This window comes from Leucoraja erinacea, chromosome 2, assembly GCF_028641065.1.
Source record: "Leucoraja erinacea ecotype New England chromosome 2, Leri_hhj_1, whole genome shotgun sequence".
NCBI classification, from domain to species: Eukaryota; Metazoa; Chordata; class Chondrichthyes; order Rajiformes; family Rajidae; genus Leucoraja; species Leucoraja erinaceus.
Genome location: NC_073378.1, coordinates 104,864,096 through 104,878,329, shown reverse-complemented (window position 1 = coordinate 104,878,329; position 14,234 = coordinate 104,864,096).

Sequence of the window (14,234 nt, the reverse complement as noted above, 5' to 3'; positions counted from 1 at the left end):
AAAACCACCCACTTTTGTATCATCTGCACACTTGCTACCCTTGCCATGCACGTTCTCATTGATATAGATGACAAACAGTAACGGGACCAGCACCAAAACCTGAGGCATATGACTAGTCACAGGCCTCCAGTCTGAGAAGCAATGTTCCACCATCACCCTCTGCTTCCTTCTTTGAAGCCAGTTTTCTATCCATTCAGCTATCTCTCCTTGGATCGCATATGATCTAACCTTACAGAGCGTCTACCATGCGGAACTTGTCGAATGCTTTGCTGAAGCCCATGTATACAACATCTACATCTGCCCTCATCAACCTTTTTGCTCATGTCTTCAAAAAACTCAGATTTGTGAGACACGATATCCCACGTACAGAGAGAAGGAATAGGTGACATTTCGGGTTGAGACCCTTCTTCGGACTAAGAGTCAGGGAAGAGGGAGATGCTGCCTGTCCTGCTGAGTTGCTCCAGCATTTTGTATCTACCTTTCCTGGGTGAGTTCGACCCCTACAATACCAATCAATGCAATATCATCCCCTTTAAAGAAGCCTTCATAATTGGCATCCATTCACCATCCTGAATATTCACCCTCCCCTCCACAAGAACAGTGTGACTGCAGTAAAATGCACTGCAACGTCTCACTAGGCTGAATTTGATAAACCTTCCAAGTCCTGCGTTCATAAGGGCAGAAGGTTTAATGGAGCACCATGCATTAGGGAAGAGCAATATCTGTATTACCATTCATTAATAGTCTGTCTATTATAGAAACATAGAAAATAGGTGTAGGAGGAGGCCATTCGGCCCTTCGAGCCAGTAACGCCATTCATTGTGATCATGGCTGATCATTATAAACAGCATGGTCTTACAGTCCAGCCAAATCCAAAGAAATGTTTGAGAAGTCTACAAAATGCAGCATTGCCTATGTTTGGCTGAAGTAGTGATTATATATCCAACTATGCTTGTTGCTCAACTCTGGCATTTGACCTTGCCGTGTAAGAAAGAACTGCAGATGCTGTCTTAAATCGCAAGTAGACACAAAATGCTGGAGTAACTCAGCGGGATAGGCAGCATCTCTGGAGAGAAGGAATGGGCGACGTTTCGGGTCGAGACCCTTCTTCAGCCTGAAGAATGGGCGATGTTTTGGGTCGAGACCCTTCTCCAGACTTTGCTGGATGTGTTTGACTAAGCTGCTGAGGGCAGTGAAGAGCATCAGAACTCTCCCGTCTTCTCCACAATCTATAAATGCAACACGTTGAGAAAATAAATTAAGAAACTGGACTAATATACACTTAGCAGACGCTTCAATAGTCATTACCGTCAATCTAACTAATAATGAAATTTAAAAGCTAAATAAATTGGCTAATAAATCACAAAGTTGTTCAAATTATTTTTAAATTCCATACATTTGAATGCACTCTCTATTTAAAAAAAAACAATTTTAACCAATCTAATGAATTGCCTCTACATCCTCTCAGTTCATTATCTTGTGTACGGTACTATGGAATCACGCCAGGCAAGAATGTCTTGATATAATTAACTCATCCATACAGGTCATAATACAGTTAATGGCATGAAGTAGAGGTGGTTAAAAGCTTCAAGTTCCTACGAGTAAATATCACCAGCAATGTGTTCTGGACTAACTATATTGAAGCAATGACCAAGAAAGGAGATCAACTCCTCTACTACCTGAGGTTGCATAGAAAGTTTGGCAGGTCCCAAACAACTCTCAACAACTTCTACACATGCGCCATAGAAAGCATTTTATTGGGATGCATGAGAGCATGGTTTGGGACCAGCTCCATCCAAGAATGCAAGAAATTGCGTAAAATCGTGGACGTAGCCCAGATCATTACACCAACCAACCTCCCTTCCATTGACTCCATTTATATTTCACGCAGCCTCAGCAAGGCCATCAGCATAATCAATCTCACCTCAGACACTCTCTCTTCTCCCCTCTCCCATCAGACCAGGTGGAAACACACATGTCCTGATTCCGGGACAATTTTTACCGAGCTGTCTTTGCGCAACTGAACCACCGTATCACCAACCTGAATGCGGTCCAGACCTACCATCTACCTCATTGGAGACCCTCGGCTATACTGGACTTTGTCTTGCACGAAAAACATTATTCAGTTTTTCATGCACGTGTACACTGGACAGATCAATTGTAATCATATATAGTCTTTGTGCTGACCGGTTAGCACACAACAAAAGGCTTTCTCTGTACCCCGGTACACATGACTTAGACTTAGACAATAAACTACACTAAGCAGTAAAACACTGAAATCATGTTGACTTTGGTGTTGGCAGACTTTCAAGATTATTGGCTGCTATTCCTAATAATTCCTCCAACAACCGTTTAAGTTCATTTTGTTTAAGATGTTACACAGTACTATAATAAGTTTTTGAGCCGTTGCGTTTAAAAACGTCAAGTAACAAGATTATCTTATTCGATTATATTTACACTGAATTACAATGACAAATTTAGGCAAATGACAATTAACATTGATCTTAAGTTATGCTTGTGGACAGAAGGATTATATTTACACCATACAGGCTAATGCTGTCTATATTGCATGCAAAGGGGACCTAGATGTTACGAGTTTAATTCATGACTGGTGCCACGAGGATTTAGCAAACACATTAGGATGTATTATGATCACAATACATATAATATGAAAAGCTTTTGTATCCTTGTAAAAAATCCTCTGGAAATTTGTGTCCTATTTTGGATCTCTGTCATGATGGCTTATGTAGAACCTTTTGTAAAAGATTCAGAGAAAAGATATATACTTAATGTAAAAACTCTCAGTGATCACAATAAGCTTGGAGATCTGGAGATCAGATACGAGATATTTGAAAACGAGGAAGGGACTGGATGTTGTCTGTATGAATAGAAATTGCTTCAGCATGGGGGGAAACCAGAGGCTTTAGTTATATGTTACAGCTGCAAAGAACAGTTATGTAAGTGAGCTTTTGATCTTTGTAACGAGTTGTTGGGCTGTGTGGATGCCTGGTGTTCTTCTGAATGTGTCTGATGTTATTAAGTCCAAAAGGACATTTGATAACAGCATAGATTTTCCAGTCCTGATTTTAAAGAAAGCATTTGATAAGGTCCCACTTAGGAGATTAGTGGGCAAAATTAGGGTGCATGGTATTGAGGGTAGAGTGCTGACATGGATAGAAAATTGGTTAGCAGACAGCAAACAAAGAGTAGGGATTAACGGGTCCCTTTCAGAATGGCACACAGTGACTAGTGGGGTACTGCAAGGCTCGGTGCTGGGACCGCAGCTATTTACAATATATATTAATGATTTAGATGAAGGGATTACAAGTAACATTAGCAAATTTGCAGATGACACAAAGCTGGGTGGTAGTGTGAACTGTGAGGAGGATGCTATGAGAATGCAGGGTAACTTGGACAGGTTGGGTGAGTGGGCAGATGCATGGCAGATGCAGTTTAATAGTGGATAAATGTGAAGTTATCCATTTTGGTAGCAAAAACAGGAAGGAAGATTATTATCTAAATGGTGTCAAGTTGGGAAAAGGGGAAGTACAATGGGATCTGAGGGTTCTTGTTCATCAGTCAATGAAAGTAAGCATGCAGGTACAGCAGGCAGTGAAGGAAGCGTATGGCATGTTGGGCTTCATTACAAGAGGAGTTGGGTGTAGGAGCAAAAAGGTCCTTCTGCAGCTGTATAGGACCCTAGTGATACCACACCTGGAGTATTGTGTGCAGTTTTGGTCTCCAAATTTGAGGAAGGACATTCTTGCTATTGAGGGGGTGTAGCGTAGGTTGACAAGGTTAATTCCCGGGATGGCGGGACTGTCATATGCTGAGAGAATGGAGCAGCTGGGCTTGTATACTCTAGAATTTAGAAGGATGGAAGGGGATCTTATTTTAACATAAGATTATTAAGGGTTTGGACACAATAGAGGCAGAAAACATGTTCCCGTTGTTGGGGGAGTCCAGAACCAAGATAAGGGGTAAGCCATTTAGAACGGCGATGAGAAAACACATTTTCACACAGAGAGTTGTGAATCTGTGGAAATCTCTGCCTCAGAGGCAGTGGGGGCCAGTTCTTTGGAAACCTTCAAGAGATTGCTAGATAGGGCTCTTGAAGATGACCTAGTCAGGGGATATGGGGAGAAGGCAGGAACGGGATACTGATTGTGGATGATCACATTGAATGGCGATGTTGGCTTGAAGGGCCGTATGGCCTACTCCTGCACCTATTGTCTATTGTTTATAGTCTATTGAATTCCACTGTTTTCATCTGCATGTTGGGGGAAAACAGGCAAACAGGTACCAACTGGGGTACCAAATGATGCAGGTTACCTTTCTAGTTCCTAGCTTTTTTTGACAAAGTTCAGCCAAAATATTCTGCTGCAACTGCTGTGAATTTTTTATCACTATATTTTTGAAGAAATATGCAAAGTGCAAAATTTAGGTAATGTAAGCCACAAATTGTTCATAACTGTTCCTCAGTTGGACCATCACAGTGTCCTGCATTTCTGAATCATCTCCACACTGAATAATGCAAATGCAATCACATTTCTGAGGTTTTCCTCAGGCATTAGCACATCCTGTAAGTAAGAAGACAATGAAACTAACTACTTAAGAAGGAACCGCAGATGCTGGAAAATCGAAGGTAGATAAAAATGCTGGAGAAACTCGGTGGGTGAGGCAGCATCTATGGAGCGAAGGAAATAGGCGACAATTCGGGTCGAGACCCTTCTTCAACTAACTGCTGTAGTTTTTATAAATTGATCCCATTTTAACCTCTGAAGGCTAAAGCTATTTTATACACAGTCATTCCCTTACATCTCATTATTTAATGCTAGACCTATCCTCTAACATCTGTAAAACATTCTCAAAAATTGGTCCTATGTTTCTCTTCAAACGGTTTTGATAAATAAAGTAGTCACATTAACTTTCGGATGAATTCTAATTTATCCCGCTGTGTAGAGAAATCAACTTTGAAGTGCAATGATTTTTATCTTTTTAATAATACAAACCTTGTTTGGTAGGGGTGGGTGCCAGCGAGAGAAATTGGACATTACAAAGCTGTAGAGGGTAGATTTGAATTAACATTATATTTTTAAAAGGTAAGGTGGATTTTTCCTAATTTGTCAGGGCTTTCGACAAGTGGAATAGGAGCAATGACAGTGGTCAGAAAAGAGCACTGTATTTTTATTGAGCGCTTCAGTTCAATTTGCATTGTGTAAAGCCAAGCTAATCCATTAGGCATCTTGTTGGCTGTGATTCAAGTTCAGGTAGCAGAAAAATAAAAGCAGGTGCTAGGAAGGTCAGTGAAATGGCCTCAACTGTAAGCAGCTACTGATTATCTCCAGTAACAGCTCCACTTTCCATTCCTTTTCTAAACATCCAACATTAAAGTATTTTGTTCACACCTGTAGTTTCTTGTCATTTACTTTATATTCTTCTGGATTAAATTGAACTGTGAAAATTTTACTTCATTCACTCCCAAGACGTAATTAATAAAACACAATGGGTATAAATTATCATTAAAAACTACATATTTCATTAGAAGAAATAAATAAAATAAGTCTTTAATAATTAGTGACAATTCATTGAAATTATACTCAAAGTCTTTAAGAATAAATTCATGAAAACATCCTAAAGAGCCTGTCCCACTTTCACGACCTAATTCACGCCCTTTTTTACTCGTGGACATTTTTCATCATGCTAGAAAAAACGCCCCAACCTACTTGATGCCACGAGTACCTACGACTAGCATCACGGCCTGCTACGACCTACCTACGACCTCCTAGGACCTCGTGACGACCATGCTGCGAGTTTGTCAAGGGCAAACTCGGCAGAGGTCGTGAATTAGGTTGTGAAAGTGGGACAGGCCCTTAAAATGAACTGGATAACATGGTATTGACAGGCTGAATGCATATGCACATGTTTTAAAAAGCAGGACCATTCAGTATTTGGATTGAATCATGCAGGACAGGCCAAACTCACCAACTGTGGTGCCCCACTGCCCACAGCAACATCTTCTCAGATTAAGATGGTTGAATAATCCTTGCATCCCAGAAGCATCACTAAAGCTGCAATGAGTTAATTGCTGTTGAGAGCTTTTGACCTCCTTTTAAATGCCACTGACGGTCAGAACTGCCCATCACATTATACTAGGATATAAAAGTTTAGAAATATTTATTTCAATATTAAAAAAACAAATTCAGTACCAATAACTTGCTTTCTGCCAGTTATGTTAATTACATATGTTTTAATAATTTAATAACAAAATGTTGGAAATGTGAAACAGAAATGCTAAATCAACAGGTCAGGCAGGACCTGTAGCTAGAGAAACAGTATTAACGTTTCAGGCTGAAGATTCTTTTCAATACTGGGAAGGAATGCTCCACTTTTCCATTTTCACCAGCCGCTCTCCTTATTTTGGTTGTTTCCCATGCAGATGTAGGAAGGACAACTCCTGCCTTTTAGTTTGCCTTCAAATTCTTATTTCTGAAATACAAAAGCCTTTCCATAAATACTTACCAATGGGAGAGTATTGGTCTGTAGTCTAATCATATTCTGATAATGTTGGAATCTCATGCTTTTCAATTTCCTTTCTACACCCTAGTGAGCAAAGCCTGTTATGTGAAATGCTAATAATGTCAAATATGCTAATTAATGCTAAAAGACCTCCCATGGTGCAACTTTTAAAAGTAACATTTATTCCTAAAAAAGTCTGTAGTATTTCACAGGCTTGTCAAACCAGTCACATTATGATGCTTTGATTTTGAAATACCAGGAAAATCAACTCCCAGTTTTTGTTTCAATTTGCCCTGGCCAGCAAAACCAGTCTTGATTACTTACCCTTTATTACCCATGAATTGATAATAATGAACCAACATCTTCAACCACTGTTTCTCCCTACTGGTAAAGATAATCCCGCAATGCTTTTGGTTGCAATGTCTAGGATTACAACAAAGTGACAATGAAGAGTGATGGGCATGATTTTGCTGGCAACATGCAGGTGATGCTCTTATACATACCCAATGCCCTTGTCTGTCACAGTGGTAAAGACGTGGGCTTGGCAAATTATGTTCGGGCAGCCCGGGCAAGTAATGGTAGTGTGTCTTATAGATGGTACACACTGAAGCCTGGTGGTGTAGAAATGAATGTTTAAGGTGGTGGATATATTCTGTGTTGAAGCTGAGTTCATCCAAGAAAGTGGGAGATCATTCCATCACACTCTGATTTGTGCCCTGTAGATTGTAGAAACACTGATGTGTTGGGAGATGAGTCACTTGCCACAGGATTCCCAGTCTCTGACTTGCTTTTGCTGCCACAGTATTTATGTCCCAGTTGGCGGTGAGTGATTCTAATACCATTGAATATGAATAGTATGTGGTTAGTCTGAAGCTAGGTGGAAATTGAGTACTTTATTTCAAAGCAACCGTTGATTTTTTAAACTATGCAATGCATGAAATACTTTTGGCTGCCGGTAGTTCATTTAGAAATGAAACGTGTTGCTTTTCTGCTTGTGGACTTCATCACAGCTCTAAGCAATATTGAAATCAATTGCAATCTTATGCAGAGACATCAAAGAAAATGGGATTCTAGTTTTGGCAACTTGACACAATTGAAAAATAATATAAAGTGAACCTGGCAAGAAAAAGACACAAGAAACTGCAAATGCTGGAATCGCGACCTACTGAGTTACTCCAACACTTTGTGTTTTACTTTGGAAAATACACTACTGGAATAATTTTAGGATTACTACCAATGAGTTGTGTACATCATCATGTGTAGATGATATCTCAAACAATTTATGATTATATAGTACAAGGCTGAGCACTAGCACATACATGTTGCTCTACACGATTAGAATAGAAATCATCCTATGACTGAAATAATAAAAATTGCAATCCCCAGGAAAGGATGTGTCACTAACGGTCACTGATCAGCTGTTCAAATGCACTATTTCCTGAAAATCTGGACCATAAACTGATCGCAATTTACTCAGGTTGAATGGTGCTGCAACTCCAACCTATTGCTCAATATCAACAAAACCAAGGAATTAATCTTTAAATTCAGAAAGGGGAAGTCAGGAAGCCACGTGCCAATTTTCATTGGTGGGTCAGCAGTGGAGAGATATAGCAACTTCAACATTTTGGGCATTAACGTTTCGAATGACTAGTCCTGGCCCATCGTGAGGATGTAATCATGAAAAAGGCACGCCAACACCTCCAATTTCTTAGAAGTTTAAAAAGATATGCTATGCCACAGAATACTCTAACAAATGTCTACAGATACACTGTAGAAAGTATCCCGACAACTTGTATCTTGGCCTGGTATGGCAATTCTAATGCACAAGAATCTGAGAGACTGCAGAGTGGTGGACTCAGCCTCGTCCATCATCGGCACAGTCATCCTCCCCCCCATTTAAAGCATCTGCATATGGGCACTGCCTTAAGGCAGCATTTATCAACAAAGATCCCCACCATCTGGTCAATGCCCGACCCGAAACGTCACCTATTCCTTCGCTCCATAGATGCTGCCTCACCTGTTGAGTTTCTCCAGCGTTTTGGTCTGCCTTTTCTTGCTGCTACCTTTGGGCAGGAGATACAGGAGCTTGAAGTCCCACTGCCACTAGGTTCAGGAACAATTATATTCATTCAGATTCTCAAATAAGCCTGCACACCCTTAATTCTAAGTAAGCACATGAATACTATGGACTCTCTCTTACATTTGCATGGACTTATTTTGTAATTGTATTTTGCACAAGACTTGTTTCTTGCAGAGCTTTTTTCACTGTGTTGAATTCATGTGTACTTTATGTACTATTTGTTTTTGTGAGTTGTGTGGTCTGTGATGCTGCTGCAAGCAAGATTTTTTATTGTACCTCACTGTACATGCATATCGCAATAAATTTGACGACTTTGTAGAAGACCTTTGTTTTGAAGATAGACAAAAATGCTGGAGAAACTCTGCGGGTGAGGCAGCATGTATGGAACGAAGGAAATAGGCAAAGTTTCGGGTCAAGACCCTTCTTCAGAGTAGGAAGAAGAAAGGAAGATGCGGAGACAGTGGGCTGAGGGAGAGCTGGGAAGGGGAGGAGAAAGCCGGGACTACCTGAAATTAGAGAAGTCAATGTTCATACCTCTGGTGTCTAAACTACCCAAACAAAATATGAGGTGCTGCTCCTCCAATTTACGGTGGGGCTCACTCTGGCCATGGAGGACGCCCAGGACAGAAAGGTCGGAATTGGAATGGGAGGGGGAGTTGAAGTGCTGCGCCACGGGAGATCAGGTTGATTATTGCGGACCGAGCGGAGGGGTTGGGCGAAGCGATCGCCAAGCTTACGCTTGGTCTCACTGATATAGATCAGCTGACACCTAGACTGCGGATAGTGCTGAAGATGGTGAGTATAAAGCCCATTTACCCCATCAGCTTCAGTGAATTAGTGAATAATGACATGAACATCAACCAACACACGTATGCATTCATCGCCTGCATGCAGAGGCTCAATGACTAAGATGGACTGGACCTCTAATATCTTCCCAATGGAGTGGAACTAATCTTGAGGGGCTAATGGGAAACCTCTATATTCGAATACATGGTCATGCGTGAGCTTTCTCCTGCAGTCGATGAGATTATGACTGATCTGGTTGTATCCTTAATCTACAATGCTTCCTCTCCCGAACCAAGATCATCCCATCTTCAGTAAATCATTGCGATGTTTTAAATTAAACAGAATCTTTGAGCCTTCTTGTTCCCAGTGGTGAATAAAGTCCTTGCAGTGAATGTCAGTGAAGTTTTCCCTCTACTGGTGGGGTAAGTTAGCACAGGAAATGTCATAGTTTGTAGAAATATTTAATTGATTGTCAGTCGGTGATTATGTTGCTTCAGAGTAATTAGTGTTAAAACACGGGCAAGTCAATAGGATGTGACCAAAAACTTCCAAACCATTTTTGGGTCACTTGTTTTCAGATTTTGTACAAAATACTTCTCTAAGAACTACTTTCTGTAAAATTCAGCAAATAAATAATGAAAAGGAGTTTATTCAAATCTCAAATGAGATCTCTCATTTTTGACCAATGAAGGAATTACCTCATTCTTGCTGTCATGTTTAGTCATTCATTTTTCCTCAGTCGTTTCAATAACAATGGATGCCCAGCTTCTATTTATATTTAAAATGCACAGTAGCCATTCCCATCCGTGAACAATCAGCACACTCACAATGCATCCAGACAACCTTGAAGACTTAGGGGTGCCTATTTTACACAACAGCCAATATCTGCCTCTAATTAAAGAAATTACCAGATGCAATCTACTTTCTTCTCAACTCAACTTTCTTCAACACATATAGCGGTGCAGATTATTTGATATGCTTCTTTTTGATGCTTATCTTAAGGCAAACTTCAATGGGCTTCCTGAATGGAAAGAGGAAGTTTTATCAATTGCTGTTGAAAATCTGATTTTAGGTTTGCCTGGTGATGTCCTGTGTGATCTACTGTGTTGGACACTCCTGTGGTGCCTAGTCCATCATAGGCACAGTCCCCCCCCCATAATATCATGCCCCCCATAATATCATGCCCCATGGCGAAGGGAATCTGAGCTTGCACGGAGATATCTATATTAATTACGGAGATGATCTGTTCTCTATGATAGAATCAGAGAATCATTCTATTTTCTGATAAAATAAGAATCTGACCACTACAGATGGGATGAGTTGGTTATCATTTACAGACCGACCAGAAGCAAACTGTGTCTCAGATCTATGCCACTTCTTTCATATTATCTCCCTGAAATCTTGCTCTCTCCACCTGACCCTCAGCTCATTGTACTCCTTTGACTAATGGATCCTCAAATTTCGCAGGTGCATTATGAATGGCAGAAGACCACTGGAATCAAGTCAGATATTCAACTAAAAAGCTGCTCCTTTGTTCCAACATTCCCTCGCTAGTTTTCCTCTGCAAAAGATATTCATATTGTTGCAAGAATCTCAATGCCAGCGATAATGGCTGTCTTCTGATACTTAATGTTGGCAGAATTAATGCTTGGTAACATCTTGCAATTTAATAAAATACCAGATAGTTTGTCAAATGTAAGTAAATATAGATTCATACATTCAGAGATATACAACATGGAAACAGGCCTTTAGGCTCAACTCAGCCAGGTCGACCAAGATGTTTATCTACACTAATAACATTTGCCTGCATTGGGGCCCATATCCCTCAAAGCCTTTCCTACACAAGTACCTATCCAAATGAATTTTAATTAATGCACTCATTCTTGCCTCCATAACCTCAACTGGCAGGTCAATCCATGCACCCACCAACCTCTATGTGAAAAAGTTTCTCCTCTGGTCCCCTTTAAATAATAATGCTCTCAGCTTCAACCTAGGCACTCTAGTTTTAGACACCCTTATCCTGGGAAAGAAAAAGAGTGTGACCATCTACCCTATCTATGCTCCTCATAATATTATGCCTCAATAAGTGCACCTTCAGCCTCCTTTGCTCCAACTAACACAATCCCAGCCTGTACAATCTTTCTTTATAACTCAAAACTTCAAGTCCAGGCAACATCCCTATAATTATATTCTGCACCTCCTATGAGGGAGGATTGGGAAATCCTAATCACCTTTCAATCCTAGAATTCATTTTATTAATGATAATTACATGGGTTTGATTTTTATGGTAAATTAACATTTTAAAGATCATATTTTGATATTTTTGACAGCTTCATGTTTGTAATATGATTTTTTTGTGTAGTGACTCAGGAAGGCATATCAAGCCTCCATGGGGTTAGGAGTTTGAGTGTCAGAAAGAAATAAAAAAACAAACGCTCCTTCGCCCTGAAATATTGACTGTTTTTCTTTCCACAGATTTCCGCGGGTTTGAAGATTGATGGTATGAATGTAAATTGTCCCTGGTGTGTGTAGGATAATGTTAGTGTGCAAGGATCACTGGTCGGAGCAGATATGGTGGGCCGAAGGGTCTGTTTCCGCGCAGTATCTCTAAACTAAAGATGCTGCCTGACTTGCTGAGTATTTCCAGCATTTTATATTTTTATTTCCAGCTTCTGCAGTTTTTTGACTTCCAAAATACAAAACCTTTTAATAAAGATTAACGCTAATGCCAACTTTAAAATGCTGTGACTCATTCTTATGGGTTGCAAAAATAATATATTACTCACATGTGATTTTTCCACATGTTTCCCCTGAGCTCCTGGGCAAATTTTAGCAGAATTGCAGAGGAAAGCTGGAGAAAATTGTTGTTTTATATAATTTAGTCTTGAATTCCAGAAGTGAAGAAAGAGAGACTGGCCTCAATATCAAGGCAGCACTCGACTGGCCATTGCATCAAGGTGCTTTACTCAGTTAAGAAGTGGGGAAACCCTTTCATTGGCTGATGTTTTCACCAGCACAAAAGATCCAATGCAGGATCGAGGCAGGTGAGCAGCTGGAAGTCGGCATGGCAGATGATGAAAGAAATTCAATATACAGGATAGGCAGAAATATTATAAGAAGCATGGAAGGAATGTTCAATTAAACTCCATTTATTTTAACGCAAGAGGCCCGTCGGATGAACTGAGGTTGTGGATAATGCGAATGTATGTGCGATTGGGCCCTGTTACTAGACCGGGACTATCATAAGGTCATAAGGAATAGGAGTAGAATTAGGCCATTCGGCCCATCAAGTCTACTCTGCCATTCAATCATGGCTGATCTATCTCTCCCTCCTAACCCCATTCTTTTGCCTTCTCTCCATAACCTCTGACACCTGTACTAATCAAGAATCTATCTATCTCTGCCTTAAAAATATCCATTGATATCCACTCCTAGTGCTAAGGGCTTAGACAGGGTGGAATTTGTCAAATGTATTCAGGAAAGTTTCCTTGGGCAATATCTAGAAGGCCCTACAACAGGGAGGGCCAAGATTGATCTACTCTAAGGAAGAAAAAGTTACTGAAGTGTTCATAGGCGAGTCTTTTGGGACCAGCGACCTCTTTCTATTAGCTTTAGTTAGCTCTAATAGTTATGGATAAAGACAGGGCTGGAACACATGATAAAATTCTGAATTGGGCCAAGGCAAATTTTTATGACTTTAGACAAAAAACATGCTAAAGTTGATTGTAGTAGGTGACAAGAGTTCAGTACATGCATGTTCCTTTTACAGTGAAGGGCAAGGCAGGTCAGAGCAAGGATGCTTGGATGACGAGAGAAATTATGGCTCAGGTCAAGAAAATGAGGGAGGCATTGCGCATGTATAGGCAGCTGGGATCACGTGTATCCCTGGAGGAGTTTCAGGAACTGTGGGGTACACTTAAGAAGGAAATCAGAAGGGTCAAAAGGGGACAGGAGGTGGCTCTGGCAGATGATATTAAGGAAAATCAAAAGATATTTTAGTAGATTAAGGGAAAGGACTGATTGAGATATATGAATCAGCATTTGACATGGGTGAGGTGCTGCTGGACTGGAGAGTGGCTAATGCTGTGTCTCTATTTAAGAAGGGCTGCAAGGAAAAGCCTGAGAACTGTAGACTAGTGAGCCTAACATCTGTTTTAGGCAAGTTATTGGAGGGGGCTCTGAGAGATATGATATACATGCATTTGGATAGACAGGGGCTGATAAGGAATAGTCAGCATGGTTTTGTACATGGGAGATGGCGCCTTACAAATCTGTTTTTTTTGAAGAAGTAACCAAAAGGTTGATGAGGGCAAACATTTTGTCTATGTGGACTTCAACAAGGCATTTAACAAGGTTCCACATGGTAGGGTGCTCTGGAAGGTTAGATTACATACGATCCACGGAGGGCTAGCTGACTGGATAGAGAATTGGTTCATGGAAGTGAGCAGGGAGTGATGGATGAAAGCTTTTGTAGACTGGAGGTCTGCGACCAGTGGTGTGCATCAGGATTGGTGCTGGGCCCATTGCTGTTTGTGGATGAGAATATACCAGGCATGATTAGTGAGTTTGCAGATGACACTAAAGTAGGTTGTATTGTAGAATACAGCAAAAATGGTTAACAAAAGGACCTAGATCAGCTGGGCGTGGACAGAAGAATGGTTGATGCAGTTTAATGTAGAGAAATATGAGATGTTGCATTTTGGGAAGTCAAACCAGGGCAGCACCTTCATAGTGAATGGCAGAGTGTTGTAGAGCAGAAGGATCTAGGGGTGCAGGTACATGGTGTCCTGAAAATGGCATTGAAGGTAGTTAGGGTGCTCAAGAATGATTTGATACATTGGCCTTCATC